Here is a 14,900-nt window from a genome sequence, read left to right as displayed (position 1 = left end):
CCGGATAAATGGCTTGGAAAAGGACTTAAAAAGGAGTTGTTTATTAAAGGAAGGGAATGGAGGGGGAGGTTGATAACTCCTATGATTGGTACAGAAGGGAGCCAACCCCCCTTTCTATAGCCCAAGAGAGAGGGGCTGGATGGTAACGTCCCAACAGTGGATTGACTGGGAGCACGTGGATGGAAAAAAGAGGGGGAGCTAGCAGAAGCACCCCCAGGGTAATTATGGAATGAACATGGGGTTACCCGCATTGTACACTTATCTGTTGGGTAATCCCAGACATCTAATAATAAAGTTGTAGCTTGATTAAACCCATATCAAATGTCTCCTGTCCTTCTTTCAGTATAACTGGACAAGCAGCTTTTATGTGAAACTTCATGCTTTTGAGATATCCAGGAGAGGTGGGATCCAGGCAAGTTTTAACACTTATTTCCTAGGTTGTTACTTGTAAGTGAAGAGAGAATATTGGAAAAGAGGGAAGTTGTTTTATGTATTCTCCATACATATACATTCTCATATATACTCATTTTGAAAAAAGATCTCTGTGCCACATATTTATATATAAAGACACACACACACACACACACACACACACACACACACACACACGCACACACACACACACACACACACACACACCCCTTGCTTAAGATTTTTGGCAACATGAGTTTGCAATGTTCATTTACACAGGAAGGGACAATGCCCTCAAATCCCCCCCTAAAAGAAGTTATAGCTCACCACTCCAGGGTAGGGTTGAAATTCTCGTCTGTCCCCTTTAGAGTACACTACAGCTGGAGGTGTAATTTATATCTTGGATAGATGTTAGGGTGACCAGACGTCCCAATATTATCGGGAATGTAACAACATTCAGGGCTTTGTCTTACACACCTCTACCTCCAAAAAAGAAAGTGTCCCAATTTTTCACACTTGCTATCTGGTCACCCTGATAGATGAACATGTGCTAGCTCTGATTTGAGCTAGTATGCTAAAAATAGGAAGGTAGTTGCAGTGACGTGGATGGCGGGATGAGCTAGCCGCCGAAGTATAATCGTGTCCAAGACCCTAGGTAAGTACTTAGTTGGCTAGCCCATGCTGCCGCTGCAAGTACACTGATACTTCACAGCTACCATGTGTATATCTACCCTAGCTGGAAATTATGCCTCTAGCTGCAGTGTAGTCATAGTTTTAGAGAGACAGCATAGAAGTCACACCCCAGGGGATGAAGGTTAAAGGTGATTTTAAGCATCACTATACTCTCTGGCCCAGCACAATCCCACCATGATGCACCCTACTGGCTACCCAACAACACATCCCCACATTGGGGCTTGCATGACAATCCTAGAAAAACAGTCTATGACTGTCTTCATCAGTCCCTGCCTCTGGGAATTCCCTCATAGCCAGAGCTGGAGGATTTAGAGCCACTTTACACACCGCATACAGGAGCTGCAGCATGGCTGAGAATCTCACTCTAGATGTCCTAGGTACCATGAGTTTGGGTGTGCGGGGATGAGAGGGAATCACAAAACTTTTGGAAAGACTAAGGCTTTGTCTACACTAGCACTTTTGTCTGCAAAATTTTTGTAGGTCAGGGGTGTGAAAAAAACACCCCCATAACATTGTAAGTTTCACCAAGAAAAGTGGCGATATGGATGGTGCTATGTTGGCAGGAGAGCTGACACAGCTACCGCTGCTTCTTGACATCATAAAATCGCTACACAGAACTTACAGCAATGCAGCTGCAGCTGTACTGTGCCGCTGTAAGGTCCATAACGTAGAAATAGCCAAATGTAGAAAAATGGTCATGATGATGTTCACTGGGTTACCCCCAGAGTATTATGGGATACAGCCATGCTTCACCCCTCCCTCAGTTCCTGTTTAATCAGTGGGAGTTCCCCTTCCCCCAACCCCACACTGTTGTGATGCAGTGAAATAAAGCAGCAAGTACCCAGCTGGCAGTTCTGTAAGTAGACTTATTTTTGTTGCACTGAATGGTCCCGCTAAAACAGTAAAAATAGCTTTCTGATACCTAAAAGTGTGAGGTATTCCAAGAGGAAAATGGATAGTGGGCAGAGTTCCTGATAACTGCAGATGCGTATTAACTTTTATTTCCGCCCAAGGTTCTGCTATTGAATATGTCTATCGCCACCACACTTATAAGTAGGTGTGTGGGAGTATTTATGTAGCCAAAAATACATATCTGGTCAGATGCAATGTACTAAGTTGCACACAGAGTGCACATTTGATTACCTCTTCTAACACTGACCACTAATTCACAACACCAAGACTATTCTAACATCTAACCCCTCTACATAGCCCAAACAGCCACAATTCTCAAAACAAAAATATCCCTCAGTCTGACAGAGGAATTTTCCATTATCTTCCCTACAAACCGCCCACCCACCCCAGCCCACATCAATGCAGTAGGGAATAATTTACTTGTCCTGGGCGTCAGACTAGTCAAATTATTGAAATATCAGTCCTGGACTGATGACATGCAAAGAGTCTAACAGCTCATGATTCATGGGGGCTTTATATTATTAAAAAGCCAGCAATCCCCCACCGCCATCTACAGTGTTGAGACATTTGTTGCTAGCTCTATTAGACATAAACATCTCTGACCATAACATTCTGATGTTATAACCTATTGAACAGATGGTACATCTCTACCCCGATATAACGCTGTCCTCGGGAGCCAAAAAATCTTACCGCGTTATAGGTGAAACCACGTTATATCGAACTTGTTTTGATCCACAGGAGCGCGCAGCCCCGCCCCCTGGAGTGCTGCTTTACCGTGTTATATCCAAATTCGTGTTATATCGGGATGCGTTATATCGGGGTAGAGGTGTATTAGGTAAATATTATAATTTTTCTGCCTCTGATGCCTGGATAGTGGGACTCATGGTACAAAGGGAGCCTAGCTTTACAGGATGATGGAAAACAAAATCAGAAAGCGCCACCAGCGAATGTCTAAATCTCTACAACATTTCTAAAATAGCTTTTCTGTAAAATGTGGAATATATAAAGTGCATGATCATGTGGGATTGTATAAAATTTGACTTTATTGAGATACATTTGGAATTGCTTACATCAGCTATGGTACTGATATCCCAAATTCATACTGATAAAACATTTCTACCACAACATATTGCTTAAGGGCTTTTCCCTTTCTCTGGTTCAATAATGTGCCACCTAGGCACAGGCCTGCATTGGATGCAGTGCAGAGGGAGCTAGAGGAGGGAATGAACACCAGAAAGAGGTAATCATCTCTGAGCTCCCAGATGGACCTGAGAAGTGCACAGGATGCATCACTCATTAGGATGTACCACCGACAATTGCCTCATTCCCTTTGGAGTGATTTATGCATAGGAAAGCACATACAGGGAACAGACCTTGCATTCCCTGGAGCATGGGTATACAATTGTCCCTGTCTGGCACAGGATGCACAAGGTGTGTGGGACGGATTCTTACACTCGTCTCCCCTTTCCCTTCCCCTGCACAATGCCAAAAATCTATCCCTTTCTGGTTATTTAGATTTAAAAGAATTGTGTGTAACACACAAAGGAAGATTTACATTAATCTGTGTTAATGATTGCAATTTCTGGACTTCTTGTTAATTTAGGTCTCTCAAATGTAGACCTAACTGGGGCTAGAACAAGTGGATCTTGCTTCAGAAAATGAGTCCATCTTCATTTATGTTACAATATTATAATTTGTTGAATTTTCAGTCGCTGCTAAGATGCGAAAGCAGGACAGTCTAGACATTCATAGCAAAGGAAATTAATTGAAAACATGCAAAGATTTAACAGGAAAACAATTTTTATCTCCAATTTTATGTATTGAGGTCATCATTTTCAAAAACTATCAGGAGTAATGTTATGCATTTGTGTGCTGGAATTTTAGCCTTTAACTTGCAAATCTCACTCCCAGAATATTCATTGTATTTAATTTGCTGATTTTATTTGCAGTCTGAAAACCCTGACTTATTTTTAAAGAATGATCTAGTCTCATTAAAAATTCTGAATAAGTTCGTTCTTGATTTCCCTAATTTTCTTTTAAAAATATAAACGACTAACTCAACTATAACGCGTGTTTGACAGAAATAATTTGAAAGTAATTATACAGAGCCAAGCATTTGGACTCATGGGTAATTTGAATGCAACTTCTTTCACCCTTTCATAATTATATACCCTTTGGTGTTGTGCTATTGAATGAACATCATCCTTTAAAAAAAATGGAGAAAAAGATGTGACTATTCAGTATTCACCCCACAGTTCAAAACTTCAGGTTATCATTGTGCAGAAGAAAAGTGCAGCATAAAGAAAGCCCTTCAACAGAGTCCTGTGTCATCTCCATTAGGAGCTTAAAATCCTAGCAAAAGTTATGTAAAGATGCTTTTTGCTTCCCTCTCTTATGCAAATACATTTCAACTCTTGGATAGGGAACTGCATAACAAACAAAAAACTTGAAACCAGTACCAATGAATGAGATAGCTATCACCATCTTATTACTTGCTTTTGTTAACACTAGCTAGATTCTGATCCTAGCTAAATTATTTAACCCAGAGTTGTGTCAGAAGTCAATGGATTGACACCCAACATGAGATCAGAATCTGGATCTATTCCAGTCTCTTTCAGATGATATTTCAGTATGACACAGAGACCGCATTAGTCTCATTGGTTGAACTGAGATAGTCACTGAGATAGTTTCACTGTCCAGTCTGTAGGGCCATCAGAATGCAGATTACATGCAACTCAGCCTGATTTTTCATCTCACCCAGAAGAGGTTGGGTCTCTTTTTTCCTAGTGTCTGATTGAGAATGGGATTTGGGGGAGGGCAAGGTGGTTGAAGCTTAATCCCCAACAAGATGGAGGTGAAGTTAGTGGGTTAGGGGAAGGATCTATAGGGAAAGGTAGTTGTGATGGTGGCAGCACTTGCTTTGCCCCATTAGTGAGGGGATCCATCCTCCCTTACGCCAAGAGCTGTGCCATATGGGTGTGCTTCTGGGTCCCTACTTGGTACTGAATTACAAGTGGCATCAGTGCCGAAAAATGCTGGGGTTTTCTTGTGATATCTTCATTTGACTAGCTGCTGGTGACCTTTTCTTTCTCACTGTTGCCATCTGACTTCTAGACTAAATTATTGCAACCCAGTCCACAGTATGTGGAGCAACCTGAAGACAACCTGGGAACAACAGCTGATGCAAAATAGATGCTCATTTTGGTTAGAGAAGTTAATCATGGGGGAAAATATTACTTCCATTCTCTAATAATTGTATCAACTCCCCATTTCTTTCTGGGTGCTAATCAATATGTTGATTTTGATTTAAAAAGCCCTATAAGGCATAGATCCTGGCTGTGTGACAGACCGTCCCTCTCCCTGTGAGCTGCCAAAGCAGGTATTGAGGTTCACTACTGTGTTCAAGGAAATAGGCCTCAGATTTAAATGTTTGAATAATTTCTGAAGTTCACTTCCTAATTGACCCAACACAGACAGAATTTGTTAATCTCTAGGACAAAATTTGTTTCTAAATGTAATGCTTACAATAACAAGACAAGTATGAATTCAGCATTGAGGAAGGGTCCATCTAGTCTGGTATCATGATGTCTCCAACAATGGTGGGTACCAGATACTTCAGATGACAGTGCAAGAAACCCAATAGTGAGCAATTTTGGAATAACAATTCCAATGTGAAGACTTTACTCTCCCATCTCCCACATACATCACCATCAGAATGTGGCTCATACTTGAAGTGTAAATGAGTATACCACTTTTTAAACAAATCCTATCCATCAAAACTGTGAATGTTCTTGTTACTCAAATACATGTCTAGTCCCTTTTGAATGCTGCTAAACCCTTGGACTCAATGATACCTTATGGCAGTGAGTTCCACAGGATGTCTGAAGCCTGACACTTGGAAGTCTGAATTCTGTTCTTGGCTCTATGCAGGCATGTTTGTGACCTTTGAGTATATCATTTACCCTCTCTATAGCTCAGTTTCTCCACCTAGAAAATAAGGTTCATATATCCCTACATCAGCGGTGTTGCGAGGCTTAATTCACTAATATTTGTAAATTGGTTTGCATGTATATAAGTGCCTTACTTTTGAGGATCTCAAAGTACTGTTAATGGATGATGCAGTGGAGTGGTCACCTGCTCCTGCTCTGAGGGGTTTAAAGATAGCCCTTGGAAGGGGCTGGGATTGAGAGAGAAAACCCTAGGCTGATTGGGGAAACAGCCGCACCGGGGCCATGCCCCAATCAGGCCCCAGCTGGCCTGTATAAAGAGGCTGGAAGCCAGAAGTAGCAGCCTCACTCTGACTTGAGAGGGAGACAGGCCTGGCTGCTGGGGAACTCACCCTGGGGACCTAAAGGGAGGCAGGGCTGGGGAAAGGCCTTAGGAGCTGAGAAGCCCTAGGCCAGCAACTCCCCAGGCTGCAGGGCCTAGTTCTAGGACTCCTAGGTATTGGGCTTGCAGAAGGGCAACCGGAGGGTGGGTAAAGTCAGCCAGTCCAAACTCCTTGTTGCCTGTGATGATCGGCTGATAGACTGCAGTCTGCCCCAGGGTGCGGGGGCTAAACAGAGACTGGCAGTAACCATGACTGAGGTGACATGGAGATAGGGGGTGGGGGTTCCCCTGGAGTGGGGAAACCCAGTAAGACTGTGGGGTACTGCAGGAGGCAGAACCCTGAAATAAGGACACCAGGGTCCTGGGAGGGACACAGAAGCCAGCGGCAAGCAGATCACCGGCCTGCAGATGGCGCCCCTGGGTTGAAGAGCTAATTCCTGAGGAAGACCAGCATGAGGCGCCGCAGGGGTGAGTCTGTGCTGTGCTACAGATGATAATGAATTTTGTGGCTGATATCCCCAGTTTAAACTGAAATTTAAATAGTGCAGCAAAGAGAGATCAACAAGAATGTGCTAAAATTCCTATTTCTGTGAAAACTCATCTTTAATTGCAAAGGGAAACGAAAGGAAAACTGAGCCCTCTTTCTCTCCAGCTCCTGGAGCTGGGGGGGGGGGAGTGGGGGAGGCAGGAAGGCTGAGTGTCCCAAGCTCTATGTCTCTCAGCCCCAGAGCAAGGAAGAGGGAGACGAAGTGACCATGATCTCTGCCTCCTAGAGATGGGAGTAGGAATGCTGAGCAGGTGGGCTGGCAGCTCTTATCAGTTTCACAGATGGGCTCCTGAGAAGCCAAAAACTTCTGTTTTGCCTCTCCCAAACCAGAATCTTTCTTGGGAACCCTTCCTGTGGAAAATCAAAACAAGAACGTGTTTTAAATGTTGAGATAGTCTAATTACGGTTTGTGTTAACAGGTGGAGCTCTTAAGTCAATTACGATACTGTACTGAGAACAGGTGGATCTCTCAAGTCAATTAAGATACTGTACTGCCCTTTGTCTGAATTCACAGGAACAAAAACAATCACACAGATGAGGCCTTCAGGATGAACATTTGTTTTTTCAAAAATTAATTTTTTTCACAGGAAGGGATTTCCATTTCTGGGCCAGCTCTAGCACTGAGGAAGGATGGTCTTGCAGTCAAGACACTGGCCTGGTACTAAGTAGATCTGGTTTAATATGTTCAGCTCTGCCACAAACTGTCAGTGTGACCTTGGGTAAGTTGCTCTTCTTTGTGCTTGAGGTTCCCCATCTGTAAAATGGGAATAATACTTTCTTTCTCCTATCTTGTCTATTTAGAATGCAAGAAACATTCCCTGGCATGAAAAGCTTACAATGTGTTTTGTACAGCACCTCGCACAATGGGATGTTGATCTCACATGGTCCTTTAGGTGTGCCTGGAATACAGATGATCATGGAACAGAAGGGAGTCATGGAGCTGCTGAAGGGCCACAGAGTATGAAAATAAATATGGTGGAAAGGGACAATGGGCAGATAGAAAGGCTTTAGGGAGGAAATGAGCATGGTAAGAAGGAAAGTAAAATTTATCCTAAACTGAAACAAGGTTTGAGTGAAGGGGATGTACTCATCTGTCTGATTTTCATTTTCCTAAAATAAGTGGGTCCCTCCCTAATTCAGGGTTTCAGATGTTTAACAAAGGAATTTCCCTTTCCCCTTGTGCTCTGTCTAGCATATTGAACAACTTATGTTAACATGGGGAACTGTCAAGCTCCCCATAAAACCTTTTCTTGATTACTATTTGTTTGTAGTGAGACTGCTGATGGACAGTAATGGAGCAAAGCAATCCAGTAGAAGTAAAATGTACAGGGGATTTTAATTGGAAGAGAGCAATACTGGAGAAAACATTCTGTTTTTGTTCCCTTGAATTCAGAAAATCATACAGATGAAGCCTCTGCCCCTTCAAATTAAAACTTTGGCTTCAGGACATGCTGCACTATATTGTCTACACTAACAAGTTGCATTATTGTAACTGTGGTAGCATGGAGTAGAAGGTAATTTTGTTCATTGTTTCAAGACTATTGGAATAAAAGGAAGAGTGAATCTAGGAATTTAAATATGTAAGGAAAGAAGGTCACAGACAGACGTTCTAAAAGGACCCAGGCTAAAAGGAGATTAGCCTGTAAAAGGAAGCAATCTAGAACTGGTGAGGATCTTATCTGTATTTAGTTTGATTAGACATAGATTTGCGCATTTTATTTTATTTTGCTTGGTGACTTACTTTGTTCTGTCTGTTACTACTTGAAACCACTTAAATCCTACTTTCTGTATTTAATAAAATCACTTTTTACTTATTAATTAACTCAGAGTATGTATTAATATCTGGGGGAGCAAACAACCGTGCATATCTCTCTCTCAGTGTTATAGAGGGTGAACAATTTATGAATTTACCCTGTATAAGCTTTATACAGGGTAAAGGGATTTATTTGGGTTTAGACCCCGTTGGGAGTTGGGCATCTGAGTGCTACAGACAAGCACACTTCTGTGAGCTGTTTTCAGGTAAACCTGCAGCTTTGGGGCAAGTAATTCAAACCGTAGGTCTGTGCTAGAGCAGACGGGAGTGTCTGGCTCAGCAAGACAGGGTGCTGGAGTCCTGAGCTGGCAGGGAAAACAGGGATAGAAGTAGTCTTGGCACATCGGGTGACAGCTCCCAAGGGGGTTTCTGTGATCCAACCCGTCACAGCACTACAAAAAAAAGCTATTTTAAAACAAAACAAAACAAAAAAACTTGGATTAGCTAACTGGGGTTAAAATAGCAGCTGAAGACATGGAAACTCAGCTTTTAATTTAGGCTTTAACTCAAGCTGCTAACCCATCAGGCAGCCTGGGGTTGAACTTGAGCTGCTAATCCAAGTTAAATGCTGAGTTGCTGTGTCTTCAGCTGCTATTTTAACCCATGTTAGCTAACCCAAGTTAAGAAAACAGCATTTTTTGATGGTGTGCCTTACCCTTAGAATAGGCCTTAGATGCACTACCCCACATATACAAAGACCTTATCATCCTTTAGATCCAAAAGAGGTTTGGGGCACCTGCATTTCTTCTGTTTAGGAACTTGCCACCACTGATAGGCAACAGCCTTCTTAAAGCAAAGTATCTTTATTTAGCAGTTGGAATAAACTATTAATGAAAGGGGATTTTAAAACAAATGGCCTACATGCATATTTGGTCTTAATTTATCTTACACTTCACTATAAGATAAATTAGGAACACAACAGAACCAAATAACATTCTCCTAGCAAGCCCAGATCCTCCTGTGTATCATTTGGTATGTCTTCACTGAAGAGTTAGCTTGGTCTCTTACTTGTTTGTTGCCCCTAATCTCCCTTCCGTCTACACACACAAACCAGGTTATTGTAATTTTCTCCAGCATCAGAGCTTGCAAAATCCAGGAGATTTTCTTAGAGCTTCTTGTCATTTTGCTGTAGGTTGCACAGATGTTATGGTAACAGGTTGCCACATTGCCTGTTTCAATGATCTTGTGAGCACAAGTGTCTCTTGCACAATTTTGACCATCAATTACATTATCCATTGTTCATCTACCTAAAATTCCACTTTGAGTCCACACACTCACCAATCCAGAATCCTGTATGTTGCTCCAGCATTTTTAGGAAGTTCTTTGTGTATAAACTTTCTATTTGTGGAATCAGAATATTTTTATAGTCTAGGACAGTCCACTTTATCTCCATCAGACCAGGGAAGAGTGTTTGAGCAATAGTCAAGACTACATGTTTTTGTGGAATATAATGTGTGACTTGTGCAAGCCTTTTCACAACTGCATCCAATGTCCCAGGGGGGAGGAGCTGCACAGTGATCTCTCCTCTCTGTGCGGCCTGTGGTCCTCAATACCATGCTGTGAGCTTCCACATTTGGCAAATACAATTGGCAGAATTTTGTAGAATTTTAAAATATGTGCAGAATGTTATCATTTTTTTGGCGCAAAATGCCATCAGAAATAACTGTTTATATGTTTCCTTTTTCTCCTCACATACAGAAGATGAAGTTGCCAAACTATCTACTCCTCATCGCTTTCTTCAAGAATAGATTGCCCAGCCAAAAGGAGTTGCAAAAACACATAGAGTCTTTGGCCCACAGTGTCTCTTCCTCACTGATGTTAAGCCCATGGTATCCAGGATGAGCAATTGCATGTGAGTGTAATTTCAGTGTTACATATACAACTGAGAGCAATTCATCTTCCCGTTCAGTCTTGTAAACTGGAATGGTTGATAAATTTTCTTCTCCTGCACTGACAAACAATTTAGAGAAAGGTATGTGATGGAATTTGACAGGGACTAATCAATTTTCTCTCACATGATCACATAAAACAATGAACTCATAAGCACCATCAAGATGTAGAATAAGTTTTTATTGAAGGTTGCCATACCACTCTCAAATGAAACTGGGGGAGATCTTTCACGTTCATTTGTGAGAAAACAATGACTTCATTGCTGTGAAAGTTCCAAAATACTGACTTCTTCTGCACAATGTTTAACTCATTACTAAGCCAGACCATGTCAAGTCAGTACTACTATGAGTGGTTTCATGCTTAGTTTTTGTTCCTTTTCTCAAGAAATATTTATAATGATTAGTATGATATTCCCCTTCTGAGGCTATAAGGTCACTTACACCAGATACACATACACTAAGCTTATGTTCATATTTTGTTGTCTCAAGTATTTGTTCATTGTGAGTGTTGTTACTGAATAAAATACTTGTTTGAAACTTCCATTCTGGCAGAAAATGAAAAGACTCTAGTTCACTGTGGGGACCTTGCTCCAAAACTGTCGAGATTTAAAACTGGATTTGGAGTTCCCCCTTACCAGTTGATTAAAGTTCCTTCAAATCAATTTTTGAATTCTGCTAATTTTACCTTTATCTGTGTACATTGCATAACAGTTTTATGTCAAAGTAATGGTTGCCTACATTCAGATTGAAGAACTGTTAGGATTCTTCTGTCAATTGCATCCATATTTTAGAAATCCCTGAGTTTCTGTCTTGTTGTAGCCAGTCCTTGTTCACTAGAAGCAAAAATGGTGTCCTTTTTCATTTGTTAGCATTGACATTGCATTGTTCATAACATACTGTTGGGAGAATCTTCAGATGCAAGACTGCCTCCATGTTTTGTCTGTGGAATACCTGACAATAATAATAAATATTAACTACCACATGAATATTGAATAAATAACAAATATTTATTGGTATGTAGCTTATGCCATGGCACAGGTATCTAAATAAATACTCAAATTGCTTACATTGTAAGTAAAAGTTAGTTTTAGGTTAGTGATTAAGGCTAATAACTAGCTAATAGTTTATATTTTTGAAAGAGGAGAACTTATGGAAATCAACTATGTCCTATTATATTGTATATGATACTTTCTGTAATGCATAATAGTGCATTTTACTACTTCACATACCAAAAATACCTGAAAAGTACTTTGTTTACTGAATTTTAAATGTCATCCTTACTGCAAAACCAACAAAATTCAAGTGCATATCCCCATGTGACCAGAGGAAGCAGAGAGTTTGATCTTGAACAAGAATGGCTCCCTGCATTTTCTGATAGCCCAGTATTCCAAATTAGGGATATATTCCATATATTTCTCTCCTTTATTTTTATTTATTTTTTGAAGTTACAAATGATAGCCATTTTCTTTTTTTGTTTTTTACTTAAAGTTCAAAATTCAGCTTAGTAAACACCATTTTCAGATTCAGCACATTCAAATTATGAAAAAAACAATCCCTGTTTATGAACTTTTTCCAGAAATGCTTTCTGCTTCATTAATACGAACATATCTGGGAATGTTGGCCTATTCTACATTGCTATGAGGACACAAGCTAAATTATCCAAGTGCTGACAGGCCTCCAATGCCTTCCCACAATTACTCTTATGTGCCCTGAAGGGAAGACAAATTCTCCCAGAAGTCACTGGGAAAGAACCCTAGAGCAACTCCACCTACTGCAGTACAAAGAAGCCTGTGATATGCCATAACTTGGGTAGGGTTTTGCAGTGCAGCTGCTCACACATGGGCATTGATTGATTACCTAGGCTAACACTGATGTGCTGGTACCAGTGCCTATCATGCTGACTAGTATTGGCCCATTGTTTCCTTTTACTCCCCATCTGCCGACCTGTATCCATCTGTTGTCTCTTGTCTTATACTTAGACTGTAAGGTTTTTAGGGCAGAGACTGTCTTTGTTCTGGGTTTTGTACAGAGCCTAGCACAATGAGGTCCTAGTCTATAACTACGGCTCGCAGGCTCCATGGGTCTCTCAGACTACTTCACTGGAAATACTACTATAATGCCTCAGTGTAGACACTTGCTACAGCAACGGGAGGGTTCTCCTCTTGCTGTACTTAATCCACATTTCAGGGTGGTGGTAACTAGGTTGACAGGAGAATTCTTCCATTTATCTAGTGCTGTCTATACTGGGAGTTAATTTGGCTTAATTACATCATTCAGGGGTGTGGATTATTTACACCCTTGAGTGACATAGCTAACTTGACCTAACTTTTTAGTATAGATCTGGCCTCATTGTGGCTCCCTTTGACAATGCTGTGGTGATCCCCTGTAATTGTAGTGATCCCCACAAGCTACAGCCATTAAGGCTATGGTCTTTGGCATAGTCATTTAATGACCTTTAAGCGACCCTGGTAGGTGACTAGTAGAAAGGCCTCCTCCCTCTTTCCCTAGTGGACTGATCTCCAGAGTGAAATATCCACCAACACTTGAAGCACAGCTGTTAGTAGAAGACCCAGATGCTATATTCATGATCACCAAAGAGCAGCGCACACTTCTCACAGACACTCTTCTCTCTTTTCCCCCTCCCTTCCATCCCAGTAGGTAAATCAAATCATATAGAGCATAGCATAATATCTGCCTTTTAAAGGGACACCTTCATATGGAAAGATTCCTTGAATAGCCCATGCTGTTGTTTTCAAAAGATTATATGGTCTACAAAGTACGGATAAAAATGGACTGAAAACTTGACCAACAATCTTCAATAGTTGCTTAGTCTGTCATTAAATGGCTAGTAATAACCAAGGCCAAACAACTTCCAGATAAAGGCTGAATATCCATGAATATGGCAACTTTTTAAGTAACTACTGTATTAGGAAATGTAACTTTGTAAAAACTCAGACGTAATTGCCTTTACTTACAATCTAATTACTGTCACTTATTCTTGCACTATTGACAGTTTTTGGTTATGTGCCTTATTAACAGAGGCAGTATAATTTAGCAGCTACAGCACTGCTCACAGTACAGTAGTTATTGTTTTTGGCTTCAGAATGTAGTTGTGAGAGCATTTAGTCAGTCAGCGTGTAAATAAATTAACAGGATTAATATGTGACTTAATGCCCCCGGACATATCTGCCATCATACAATACGACCTTGTAGGTTATAAGTAATTACTAGTTGAATGTTAATGTAATGATTATTGTGTTGGTGAAATAATTACATAGGGTGAAATGAAAGGCAGCATATTCAAATTTCAATTAATTTTTCAAGCTTTGAAGAAAAATCCTGTTACATAAAAGTACAGTCTGTTTTACAGTAAGATTTTAACTGAACCTCTGAAAAAGTTACAACAATTCCTCTGGTGCACAAAAGAAAAGACTGTTTGAGATTCACAAAGTGGGATTTAAAATGGGGGTGAGTAAGGAGTACACAGAAATACTTTTTTAACAGGGTGGTCTGTCCCCTTTAAAGGTAGTAGAGACTAGGGTCAGCCTACCTCTGTTTCATGGCATGGCTCTGTAAAGTTTGGGGAATTTTGAGATACACAAGGGCCCAGGAAATAGCACAGGCAGGTACAGGTGGAGAGGAAGTGATCCCAGGGAAACTCATCCTATTGTTCCATTAGGGTATGTCCATCCAGCAAGTAAACACCTACAATTGGCCCTGGTCAGCAGATTCTAGCTCAGAAGGCTCAGGCTTCATGGCTGTAAAATTTCAGTGTAGACATTCGGGCTTGGGCTGGAGCTGGACTACGGGACCCTCCCCACTTGGGCCCTGTGATCAGGAAGTTTTCTAGAGTCCTGGCTCCATCCAAGCCCAAACATCTACACAGCAATTTTACAGCCCAAGTTCTGTGAGCCTGAGTCAGCTGACCAGGGCCAGTTGCAGATGTTAATTGCTTGGTAGACATACCTTCATGGACCAGGACCCTGGTAGTGCAGGTCGGGGCAAAGCTCCCCTGTCTCCCTGCCAACCATGATGAGCCCTGAGAAGGAAGGCTATATATGCTGCCTTCTCCCTCATAAAAAGAAGATACTAGCAGCAAGAACAATGCTTGCTTCCCTCTATTGGCCCAGAAACAAAAGGATTGAGTTAATAAGGGACAGTCTGGTAGTAAATTATTGTAATGAACCAAGAGGGAACGGAGGGTAGCCTGCCTACAAGGTCACTGTACCAGAAGGTAGGGTGCTTTTGGGATAGCACCTGGTCATGTTCCTGTATAAAAATTACATTATATCTGCCCCCCCCATCA

The 14,900-nt window shown here is 41.2% G+C and overlaps 1 protein-coding gene across 2 annotated transcripts in view; it reads right to left on the bottom strand.

Annotated features, from left to right (window-relative positions):
- The window catches only part of LOC128836885 (uncharacterized), a 74,580-nt gene that overhangs the window by 2,872 nt on the left and 56,808 nt on the right, over positions 1–14,900 (bottom strand). The window contains exon 2 of one of the 2 annotated variants that reach the window (XR_008444845.1): positions 10,755–11,545. The exons of the other annotated variant lie outside the window; for it this stretch is intronic. The gene's annotated coding sequence lies outside the window, so the exon portion shown is untranslated. Of the gene's footprint in view, positions 1–10,754; positions 11,546–14,900 lie in introns of those variants that run through there. 2 annotated transcript variants of the gene reach the window in all.

The sequence above is a fragment of the Malaclemys terrapin genome, chromosome 1, assembly GCF_027887155.1.
Source record: "Malaclemys terrapin pileata isolate rMalTer1 chromosome 1, rMalTer1.hap1, whole genome shotgun sequence".
NCBI lineage: Eukaryota > Metazoa > Chordata > Testudines > Emydidae > Malaclemys > Malaclemys terrapin.
The sequence above is the reverse complement of the archived record's forward strand: the minus strand, read 5'-3'. Positions and strand labels throughout refer to the sequence as shown.